Genomic DNA, 12,464 nt, shown 5'->3' with positions numbered 1-12,464 from the left:
TTATCGGAGGATATTTCCTTTGGCCCTATGGTCTTCAAAGCGATCCGAAATATCTGTTCTCAGATTCCACAGAAATAAGGCTAGCAAAGAGATCCAAGAAATACAGATGTATCTCTGTGAGATGAATTAACAGAACACTAAGCAGTTTCTCAGAAAGCTTCTTTCCAGATTTCATCTGAGGATATTTCCTTTTTCACCATAGCCCTCTATGGGCTTCCAAATATCACTTTGCCAATTCCACAAGAACTGCCTTAGCGAAAGGCTTCTTGAGGGGAAAGCTGTAAATCGGTGAGATGATTTCACAGAACACAAAGAAGTTTCTCAGAAAGCTTCTTTCTCTTTGTTATCGGAGGATATTTCCTTTGGCCCTATAGACTTTAAAGGGATCCGAAATATCTGTTCTCAGATTCCACAGAAATAAGGCTAGCAAAGAGATCCACGAAAAACAGATGTAACTCTGTGAGTGGAATTCACACAACACAGAGTAGTTTCTCAGAAAGCTTCTTTCCAGATTTCATCTGAGGATATTTCCTTTTTAACCATAGTCCTCTAAGGGCTTCCAAATATCACTTTGCCAATTCCAGAAGAACTGTCTTATCGAAAGACTTTTGAGGGGAAAGCTGTAACTCTGTGAGATGATTTCACAGAACACAAAGAAGTTTCTCAGAAAGCTTCTTTCTCTTTGTTATCGGAGGGTATTTCCTTTGGCCCTATGGTCTTCAAAGGGATCCGAAATATCTGTTCTCAGATTCCACAGAAATAAGGCTAGCAAAGAGATCCACTAAATACAGATGTAACTCTGTGAGATGAATTAACAGATCACTAAGCAGATTCTCAGAAAGCTTCTTTCCAGATTTCATCTGAGGATATTTCCTTTTTCACCATAGCCCACTAAGGGCTTCCAAATATCACTTTGCCAATTCCAGAAGAACTGTCTTAGCGAAAGGCTTCTTGAGGGGAAAGCTGTAACTCTGTGAGATGATTTCACAGAACACAAAGAAGTTTCTCAGAAAGCTTCTTTCTCTTTGTTATCGGAGGATATTTCCTTTGGCCCTATAGACTTTAAAGGGATCCGAAATATCTGTTCTCAGATACCGCAGAAATAAGGCTAGCAAACAGATCCACGATATACAGAGGTAACTCCGTGAGATGAATTAACAGAACACTAAGCAGTTTCTCAGAAAGCTTCTTTCCAGATTTCATCTGAGGATATTTCCTTTTTCACCATAGCCCTCTATGGGCTTCCAAATATCACTTTGCCAATTCCACAAGAACTGTCTTAGCGAAAGGCTTCTTGAGGGGAAAGCTGTAACTCTGTGAGATGATTTCACAGAACACAAAGAGGTTTCTCAGAAAGCTTCTTTCTCTTTGTTATCGGAGGACATTTCCTTTGGCCCTATAGTCTTCAAAGGGATCCGAAATATCTGTTCTCAGATTCCACAGAAATAAGGCTAGCAAAGAGATCCACAAAATACAGAAGTATCTCTGTGAGATGAATTAACAGAACACTAAGCAGTTTCTCAGAAAGCTTCTTTCCAGATTTCATCTGAGGATATTTCCTTTTTCACCATAGCCCTCTATGGGCTTCCAAATATCACTTTGCCAATTCCACAAGAACTGCCTTAGCGAAAGGCTTCTTGAGGGGAAAGCTGTAACTCTGTGAGATGATTTCACAGAACACAAAGAAGTTTCTCAGAAAGCTTCTTTCTCTTTGTTATCGGAGGATATTTCCTTTGGCCCTATAGTCTTCAAAGGGATCCGAAATATCTGTTCTCAGATTCCACAGAAATAAGGCTCGCAAAGAGATCCACGAAAAACAGATGTAACTCTGTGAGTGGAAGTCACACATCACAGAGCAGTTTCTCAGAAAGCTTCTTTCCAGATTTCATCTGAGGATATTTCCTTTTTCACCATAGCCCTCTATAGGCTTCCAAATATCACTTTGCCAATTCCACAAGAACTGTCTTAGCGAAAGGCTTCTTGAGGGGAAAGGTGTAACTCTGTGAGATTATTTCACAGAACACAAAGAAGTTTCTCAGAAAGCTTCTTTCTCTTTGTTATCAGAAGATATTTCCTTTGGCCCTATAGTCTTCAAAGGGATCCGAAATATCTGTTCTCAGATTCCACAGAAATAAGGCTAGCAAAGAGATCCACGAAATACAGATGTAACACTGTGAGATGAATTAACAGAACACTAAGCAGTTTCTCAGAAAGCTTCTTTCCAGATTTCATCGGAGTATATTTAATTTTTCACCATAGCCCTCTATGGGCTTCCAAATATCACTTTGCCAATTCCACAATAACTGTCTTAGCGAAAGGCTTCTTGAGGGGAAAGGTGTAACTCTGTGAGATGATTTCACAGAACACAAAGAAGTTTCTCAGAAAGCTTCTTTCTCTTTGTTATCGGAGGATATTTCCTTTGCCCCTATAGTCTAAAAAGGGATCCGAAATATCTGTTCTCAGATTCCACAGAAATAAGGCTAGCAAAGAGATCCACGAAATACAGATGTAACTCTGTGAGATGAATTAACAGAATACTAAGCAGTTTCTCAGAAAGCTTCTTTCCAGATTTCATCTGAGGATATTTCCTTTTTCACCATAGCCCTCTAAGGGCTTCCAAATATAACTTTGCCAATTCCACAAGAACTGTCTTAGCGAAAGGCTTCTTGAGGGAAAAGCTGTAACTCTGTGAGATGATTTCACAGCCAAAAAGAAGTTTCTCAGAAAGCTTCTTTCTCTTTGTTATCGGAGGATATTTCCTTTGGCCCTATAGACTTTAAAGCGATCCGAAATATCTGTTCTCAGATACCACAGAAATAAGGCTAGCAAAGAGATCCACGAAATACAGATGTAACTCTGTGAGATGAATTAACAAAACACTAAGCAGTTTCTCAGAAAGCTTCTTTCCAGATTTCATCTGAGGATATTTCCTTTTTCACCATAGCCCTCTATGGGCTTCCAAATATCACTTTGCCAATTCCACAAGAACTGTCTTAGCGAAAGGCTTCTTGAGGGGAAAGCTGTAACTCTGTGAGATGATTTCACAGAACACAAAGAAGTTTCTCAGAAAGCTTCTTTCTCTTTGTTATCGGAGGATATTTCCTTTGGCCCTATAGTCTTCAAAGGGATCCGAAATATCTGTTCTCAGATTCCACAGAAATAAGGCTAGCAAAGAGATCCACGAAAAACAGATGTAACTCTGTGAGTGGAAGTCACACATCACAGAGCAGTTTCTCAGAAAGCTTCTTTCCAGATTTCATCTGAGGATATTTCCTTTTTCAGCATAGCCCTCTATGGGCTTCCAAATATCACTTTGCCAATTCCACAAGAACTGTCTTAGCGAAAGGCTTCTTGAGGGGAAAGCTGTAACTCTGTGAGATGATTTCACAGAACACAAAGAAGTTTCTCAGAAAGCTTCTTTCTCTTTGTTATCAGAGGATATTTCCTTTGGCCCTATAGTCTTCAAAGGGATCCGAAATATCTGTTCTCAGATTCCACAGAAATAAGGCTAGCAAAGAGATCCACGAAATACAGATGTAACACTGTGAGATGAATTAACAGAACACTAAGCAGTTTCTCAGAAAGCTTCTTTCCAGATTTCATCGGAGTATATTTAATTTTTCACCATAGCCCTCTAAGGGCTTCCAAATATCACTTTGCCAATTCCACAAGAACTGTCTTAGCGAAAGGCTTCTTGAGGGGAAAGGTGTAACTCTGTGAGATGATTTCACAGAACACAAAGAAGTTTCTCAGAAAGCTTCTTTCTCTTTGTTATCGGAGGATATTTCCTTTGCCCCTATAGTCTAAAAAGGGATCCGAAATATCTGTTCTCAGATTCCACAGAAATAAGGCTAGCAAAGAGATCCACGAAATACAGATGTAACTCTGTGAGATGAATTAACAGAATACTACGCAGTTTCTCAGAAAGCTTCTTTCCAGATTTCATCTGAGGATATTTCCTTTTTCACCATAGCCCTCTAAGGGCTTCCAAATATCACTTTGCCAATTCCACAAGAACTGTCTTAGCGAAAGGCTTCTTGAGGGCAAAGCTGTAACTCTGTGAGATGATTTCACAGCCACAAAGAAGTTTCTCAGAAAGCTTCTTTCTCTTTGTTATCGGAGGATATTTCCTTTGGCCCTATAGACTTTAAAGCGATCCGAAATATCTGTTCTCAGATACCACAGAAATAAGGCTAGCAAAGAGATCCACGAAATACAGAGGTAACTCTGTGAGATGAATTAACAAAACACTAAGCAGTCTCTCAGAAAGCTTCTTTCCAGATTTCATTTGAGGATATGTCCTTTTTCACCATAGCCCTCTATGGGCTTCCAAATATCACTTTGCCAATTCCACAAGAACTGTCTTATCGAAAGACTTTTGAGGGGAAAGCTGTAACTCTGTGAGATGATTTCACAGAACACAAAGATGTTTCTCAGAAAGCTTCTTTCTCCTTGTTATCGGAGGGTATTTCCTTTGGCCCTATAGTCTTCAAAGGGATCCGAAATATCTGTTCTCAGATTCCACAGAAATAAGGCTAGCAAAGAGATCCACGAAATACAGATGTAACTCTGTGAGATGAATTAACAGATCACTAAGCAGGTTCTCAGAAAGCTTCTTTCCAGATTTCATCTGAGGATATTTCCTTTTTCACAATAGCCCTCTATGGGCTTCCAAATATCACTTTGCCAATTCCACAAGAACTGTCTTAGTGAAAGGCTTCTTGAGGGGAAAGCTGTAACTCTGTGAGATGATTTCACAGAACACAAAGAAGTTTCTCAGAAAGCTTCTTTCTCTTTGTTATCGGAGGATATTTCCTTTGGCCCTATAGTCTTCAGGGGTTCCGAAATATCTGCTCTCAGATTCCACAGAAATAAGGCTAGCAAAGAGATCCACGAAATACAGATGTTACTCTGTGAGATGAATTAACAAAACACTAAGCAGTTTCTCAGAAAGCTTCTTTCCAGATTTCATCTGAGGATATTTCCTTTTTCACCATAGCCCTCTATGGGCTTCCAAATATCACTTTGCCAATTCCACAAGAACTGTCTTAGCGAAAGGCTTCTTGAGGGGAAAGCTGTAACTCTGTGAGATGATTTCACAGAACACAAAGAAGTTTCTCAGAAAGCTTCTTTCTCTTTGTTATCGGAGGATATTTCCTTTGGCCCTATAGTCTTCAAAGGGATCCGAAATATCTGTTCTCAGATTCCACAGAAATAAGGCTAGCAAAGAGATCCACGAAAAACAGATGTAACTCTGTGAGTGGAAGTCACACATCACAGAGTAGTTTCTCAGAAAGCTTCTTTCCAGATTTCATCTGAGGATATTTCCTTTTTCACCATAGCCCTCTATGGGCTTCCAAATATCACTTTGCCAATTCCACAAGAACTGTCTTAGCGAAAGGCTTCTTGAGGGGAAAGCTGTAACTCTGTGAGATGATTTCACAGAACACAAAGAAGTTTCTCAGAAAGCTTCTTTCTCTTTGTTATCAGAGGATATTTCCTTTGGCCCTATAGTCTTCAAAGGGATCCGAAATATCTGTTCTCAGATTCCACAGAAATAAGGCTAGCAAAGAGATCCACGAAATACAGATGTAACACTGTGAGATGAATTAACAGAACACTAAGCAGTTTCTCAGAAAGCTTCCTTCCAGATTTCATCGGAGTATATTTAATTTTTCACCATAGCCCTCTAAGGGCTTCCAAATATCACTTCGCCAATTCCACAATAACTGTCTTAGCGAAAGGCTTCTTGAGGGGAAAGGTGTAACTCTGTGAGATTATTTCACAGAACACAAAGAAGTTTCTCAGAAAGCTTCTTTCTCTTTGTTATCGGAGGATATTTCCTTTGCCCCTATAGTCTAAAAAGGGATCCGAAATATCTGTTCTCAGATTCCACAGAAATAAGGCTAGGAAAGAGATCCACGAAATACAGATGTAACTCTGTGAGATGAATTAACAGAATACTAAGCAGTTTCTCAGAAAGCTTCTTTCCAGATTTCATCTGAGGATATTTCTTTTTTCACCATAGCCCTCTATGGGCTTCCAAATATCACTTTGCCAATTCCACAAGAACTGTCTTAGCGAAAGACTTCTTGAGGGCAAAGCTGTAACTCTGTGAGATGATTTCACAGAACACAAAGAAGTTTCTCAGAAAGCTTCTTTCCTTTTGTTATCGTAGGATATTTCCTTTGGCCCTGTAGACTTTAAAGGGATCCGAAATATCTGTTCTCAGATACCACAGAAATAAGGCTAGCAAAGAGATCCACGAAATACAGAGGTTACTCTGTGAGATGAATTAACAGAACACTAAGCAGTTTCTCAGAAAGCTTCTATTCCAGATTTCATCTGAGGATATTTCCTTTTTCAGGATAGCCCTCTATGGGCTTCCAAATATCACTTTGCCAATTCCACAAGAAATGCCTTAGCGAAAGGCTTCTTGAGGGGAACGTTGTAACTCGGTGAGATGATTTCACAGAACACAAAGTAGTTTCTCAGAAAGCTTCTTTCTCTTTGTTATCAGAGGATATTTCCTTTGGCCCTATAGACTTTAAAGGGATCCGAAATATCTGTTCTCAGATTCCACAGAAATAAGGCTAACAAAGAGATCCAGGAAAAACAGATGTAACTCTGGGAGTGGAAGTCAAACACCACAGAGCAGTTTCCCAGAAAGCTTCTTTCCAGATTTCATCTGAGGATATTTCCTTTTTCACCATAGACCTCTATGGGCTTCCAAATATCAGTTTGCCAATTCCACAAGAACTGTCTTAGCGAAAGGCTTCTTGAGGGGAAAGCTGTAACTCTGTGAGATGATTTCACAGAACACAAAGAGGTTTCTCAGAAAGCTTCTTTCTCTTTGTTATCGGAGGATATTTCCTTTGGCCCTATAGTCTTCAAAGGGAACCGAAATATCTGTTCTCAGATTCCACACAAATAAGGCTAGCAAAGAGACCCACGAAATACAGAGGTAACTCTGTGAGATGAATTAACAGAACACTAAGCAGTTTCACAGAAAGCTTCTTTCCAGATTTCATCTGAGGATATTTCCTTTTTCACCATAGCCCTCTATGGCCTTCCAAATATCACTTTGCCAATTCCACAAGAACTGTCTTAGCGAAAGGCTTCTTGAGAGGAAAGCTGTAACTCTGTGAGATGATTTCACAGAAGACAAAGAAGTTTCTCAGAAAGCTTCTTTCTCTTTGTTATCGGAGGATATTTCCTTTGGCCCTATAGTCTTCAAAGGGATCCGAAATATCTGTTCTCAGATTCCACACAAATAAGGCTAGCAAAGAGATCCAGGAAATACAGATGTAACACTGTGAGATGAATTAACAGAACACTAAGCAGTTTCTCAGAAACATTCTTTCCAGATTTCATCTGAGGATATTTCCTTTTGCACCATAGCCCTCTATGGGCTTCCAAATATCACTTTGCCAATTACACAAGAACTGTCTTAGCGAAAGGCTTCTTGAGGGCAAAGCTGTAACTCTGTGAGATGATTTCACAGAACACAAAGAAGTTTCTCAGAAAGCTTCTTTCTCTTTGTTATCGGAGGATATTTCCTTTGGCCCTATAGTCTTCAAAGGGATCCGAAAAATCTGTTTTCAGATTCCACAGAAATAAGGCTAGCAAAGAGATCCACGAAAAACAAATGTAACTCTGAGAGTGGAATTCACACAACACAGAGCAGTTTCTCAGAAAGCTTCTTTCCAGATTTCATCTGAGGATATTTCCTTTTTAACCATAGTCCTCTAAGGGCTTCCAAATATCACTTTGCCAATTCCACAAGAACTGTCTTAGCGAAAGGCTTCTTGAGGGCAAAGCTGTAACTCTGTGAGATGATTTCACAGCCACAAAGAAGTTTCTCAGAATGCTTCTTTCTCTTTGTTATCGGAGGATATTTCCTTTGGCCCTATAGACTTTAAAGTAATCCGAAATATCTGTTCTCAGATACCACAGAAATAAGGCTAGCAAAGAGATCCACGAAATACAGAGGTAACTCTGTGAGATGAATTAACAGAACACTAAGCAGTTACCCAGAAAGCTTCTTTCCAGATTTCATTTGAGGATATTTCCTTTTTCACCATAGCCCTCTATGGGCTTCCAAATATCACTTTGCCAATTCCACAAGAACTGTCTTAGCGAAAGGCTTCTTGAGGGGAAAGCTGTAACTCTGTGAGATGATTTCACAGAACACAAAGAGGTTTCTCAGAAAGCTTCTTTCTCTTTGTTATCGGAGGACATTTCCTTTGGCCCTATAGTCTTCAAAGGGATCCGAAATATCTGTTCTCAGATTCCACAGAAATAAGGCTAGCAAAGAGATCCACAAAATACAGAAGTATCTCTGTGAGATGAATTAACAGAACACTAAGCAGTTTCTCAGAAAGCTTCCTTCCAGATTTCATCTGAGGATATTTCCTTTTTCACCATAGCCCTCTATGGGCTTCCAAATATCACTTTGCCAATTCCACAAGAACTGCCTTAGCGAAAGGCTTCTTGAGGGGAAAGCTGTAACTCTGTGAGATGATTTCACAGAACACAAAGAAGTTTCTCAGAAAGCTTCTTTCTCTTTGTTATCGGAGGATATTTCCTTTGGCCCTATAGTCTTCAAAGGGATCCGAAATATCTGTTCTCAGATTCCAAAGAAATAAGGCTCGCAAAGAGATCCACGAAAAACAGATGTAACTCTGTGAGTGGAAGTCACACATCACAGAGCAGTTTCTCAGAAAGCTTCTTTCCAGATTTCATCTGAGGATATTTCCTTTTTCACCATAGCCCTCTATAGGCTTCCAAATATCACTTTGCCAATTCCACAAGAACTGTCTTAGCGAAAGGCTTCTTGAGGGGAAAGCTGTAACTCTGTGAGATGATTTCACAGAACACAAAGAAGTTTCTCAGAAAGCTTCTTTCTCTTTGTTATCAGAAGATATTTCCTTTGGCCCTATAGTCTTCAAAGGGATCCGAAATATCTGTTCTCAGATTCCACAGAAATAAGGCTAGCAAAGAGATCCACGAAATACAGATGTAACACTGTGAGTTGAATTAACAGAACACTAAGCAGTTTCTCAGAAAGCTTCTTTCCAGATTTCATCGGAGTATATTTAATTTTTCACCATAGCCCTCTATGGGCTTCCAAATATCACTTTGCCAATTCCACAATAACTGTCTTAGCGAAAGGCTTCTTGAGGGGAAAGGTGTAACTCTGTGAGATGATTTCACAGAACACAAAGAAGTTTCTCAGAAAGCTTCTTTCTCTTTGTTATCGGAGGATATTTCCTTTGCCCCTATAGTCTTCAAAGGGATCCGAAATATCTGTTCTCAGATTCCACAGAAATAAGGCTAGCAAAGAGATCCACGAAATACAGATGTAACTCTGTGAGATGAATTAACAGAATACTAAGCAGTTTCTCAGAAAGCTTCTTTCCAGATTTCATCTGAGGATATTTCCTTTTTCACCATAGCCCTCTAAGGGCTTCCAAATATAACTTTGCCAATTCCACAAGAACTGTCTTAGCGAAAGGCTTCTTGAGGGAAAAGCTGTAACTCTGTGAGATGATTTCACAGCCACAAAGAAGTTTCTCAGAAAGCTTCTTTCTCTTTGTTATCGGAGGATATTTCCTTTGGCCCTATAGACTTTAAAGCGATCCGAAATATCTGTTCTCAGATACCACAGAAATAAGGCTAGCAAAGAGATCCACGAAATACAGATGTAACTCTGTGAGATGAATTAACAAAACACTAAGCAGTTTCTCAGAAAGCTTCTTTCCAGATTTCATCTGAGGATATTTCCTTTTTCACCATAGCCCTCTATGGGCTTCCAAATATCACTTTGCCAATTCCACAAGAACTGTCTTAGCGAAAGGCTTCTTGAGGGGAAAGCTGTAACTCTGTGAGATGATTTCACAGAACACAAAGAAGTTTCTCAGAAAGCTTCTTTCTCTTTGTTATCGGAGGATATTTCCTTTGGCCCTATAGTCTTCAAAGGGATCCGAAATATCTGTTCTCAGATTCCACAGAAATAAGGCTAGCAAAGAGATCCACGAAAAACAGATGTAACTCTGTGAGTGGAAGTCACACATCACAGAGCAGTTTCTCAGAAAGCTTCTTTCCAGATTTCATCTGAGGATATTTCCTTTTTCAGCATAGCCCTCTATGGGCTTCCAAATATCACTTTGCCAATTCCACAAGAACTGTCTTAGCGAAAGGCTTCTTGAGGGGAAAGCTGTAACTCTGTGAGATGATTTCACAGAACACAAAGAAGTTTCTCAGAAAGCTTCTTTCTCTTTGTTATCAGAGGATATTTCCTTTGGCCCTATAGTCTTCAAAGGGATCCGAAATATCTGTTCTCAGATTCCACAGAAATAAGGCTAGCAAAGAGATCCACGAAATACAGATGTAACACTGTGAGATGAATTAACAGAACACTAAGCAGTTTCTCAGAAAGCTTCTTTCCAGATTTCATCGGAGTATATTTAATTTTTCACCATAGCCCTCTAAGGGCTTCCAAATATCACTTTGCCAATTCCACAATAACTGTCTTAGCGAAAGGCTTCTTGAGGGGAAAGGTGTAACTCTGTGAGATGATTTCACAGAACACAAAGAAGTTTCTCAGAAAGCTTCTTTCTCTTTGTTATCGGAGGATATTTCCTTTGCCCCTATAGTCTAAAAAGGGATCCGAAATATCTGTTCTCAGATTCCACAGAAATAAGGCTAGCAAAGAGATCCACGAAATACAGATGTAACTCTGTGAGATGAATTAACAGAATACTACGCAGTTTCTCAGAAAGCTTCTTTCCAGATTTCATCTGAGGATATTTCCTTTTTCACCATAGCCCTCTAAGGGTTTCCAAATATCACTTTGCCAATTCCACAAGAACTGTCTTAGCGAAAGGCTTCTTGAGGGCAAAGCTGTAACTCTGTGAGATGATTTCACAGCCACAAAGAAGTTTCTCAGAAAGCTTCTTTCTCTTTGTTATCGGAGGATATTTCCTTTGGCCCTATAGACTTTAAAGCGATCCGAAATATCTGTTCTCAGATACCACAGAAATAAGGCTAGCAAAGAGATCCACGAAATACAGAGGTAACTCTGTGAGATGAATTAACAAAACACTAAGCAGTCTCTCAGAAAGCTTCTTTCCAGATTTCATTTGAGGATATGTCCTTTTTCACCATAGCCCTCTATGGGCTTCCAAATATCACTTTGCCAATTCCACAAGAACTGTCTTATCGAAAGACTTTTGAGGGGAAAGCTGTAACTCTGTGAGATGATTTCACAGAACACAAAGATGTTTCTCAGAAAGCTTCTTTCTCCTTGTTATCGGAGGGTATTTCCTTTGGCCCTATAGTCTTCAAAGGGATCCGAAATATCTGTTCTCAGATTCCACAGAAATAAGGCTAGCAAAGAGATCCACGAAATACAGATGTAACTCTGTGAGATGAATTAACAGATCACTAAGCAGGTTCTCAGAAAGCTTCTTTCCAGATTTCATCTGAGGATATTTCCTTTTTCACAATAGCCCTCTATGGGCTTCCAAATATCACTTTGCCAATTCCACAAGAACTGTCTTAGTGAAAGGCTTCTTGAGGGGAAAGCTGTAACTCTGTGAGATGATTTCACAGAACACAAAGAAGTTTCTCAGAAAGCTTCTTTCTCTTTGTTATCGGAGGATATTTCCTTTGGCCCTATAGTCTTCAGGGGTTCCGAAATATCTGCTCTCAGATTCCACAGAAATAAGGCTAGCAAAGAGATCCACGAAATACAGATGTTACTCTGTGAGATGAATTAACAAAACACTAAGCAGTTTCTCAGAAAGCTTCTTTCCAGATTTCATCGGAGGATATTTCCTTTTTCACCATAGCCCTCTATGGGCTTCCAAATATCACTTTGCCAATTCCACAAGAACTGTCTTAGCGAAAGGCTTCTTGAGGGGAAAGCTGTAACTCTGTGAGATGATTTCACAGAACACAAAGAAGTTTCTCAGAAAGCTTCTTTCTCTTTGTTATCGGAGGATATTTCCTTTGGCCCTATAGTCTTCAAAGGGATCCGAAATATCTGTTCTCAGATTCCACAGAAATAAGGCTAGCAAAGAGATCCACGAAAAACAGATGTAACTCTGTGAGTGGAAGTCACACATCACAGAGCAGTTTCTCAGAAAGCTTCTTTCCAGATTTCATCTGAGGATATTTCCTTTTTCACCATAGCCCTCTATGGGCTTCCAAATATCACTTTGCCAATTCCACAAGAACTGTCTTAGCGAAAGGCTTCTTGAGGGGAAAGCTGTAACTCTGTGAGATGATTTCACAGAACACAAAGAAGTTTCTCAGAAAGCTTCTTTCTCTTTGTTATCAGAGGATATTTCCTTTGGCCCTACAGTCTTCAAAGGGATCCGAAATATCTGTTCTCAGATTCCACAGAAATAAGGCTAGCAAAGAGATCCACGAAATACAGATGTAACACTGTGAGATGA

The sequence above is a fragment of the Macaca nemestrina genome, chromosome 5, assembly GCF_043159975.1.
Source record: "Macaca nemestrina isolate mMacNem1 chromosome 5, mMacNem.hap1, whole genome shotgun sequence".
In the NCBI taxonomy this organism is placed as follows: Eukaryota; Metazoa; Chordata; class Mammalia; order Primates; family Cercopithecidae; genus Macaca; species Macaca nemestrina.
This window is presented reverse-complemented; position numbering follows the sequence as displayed.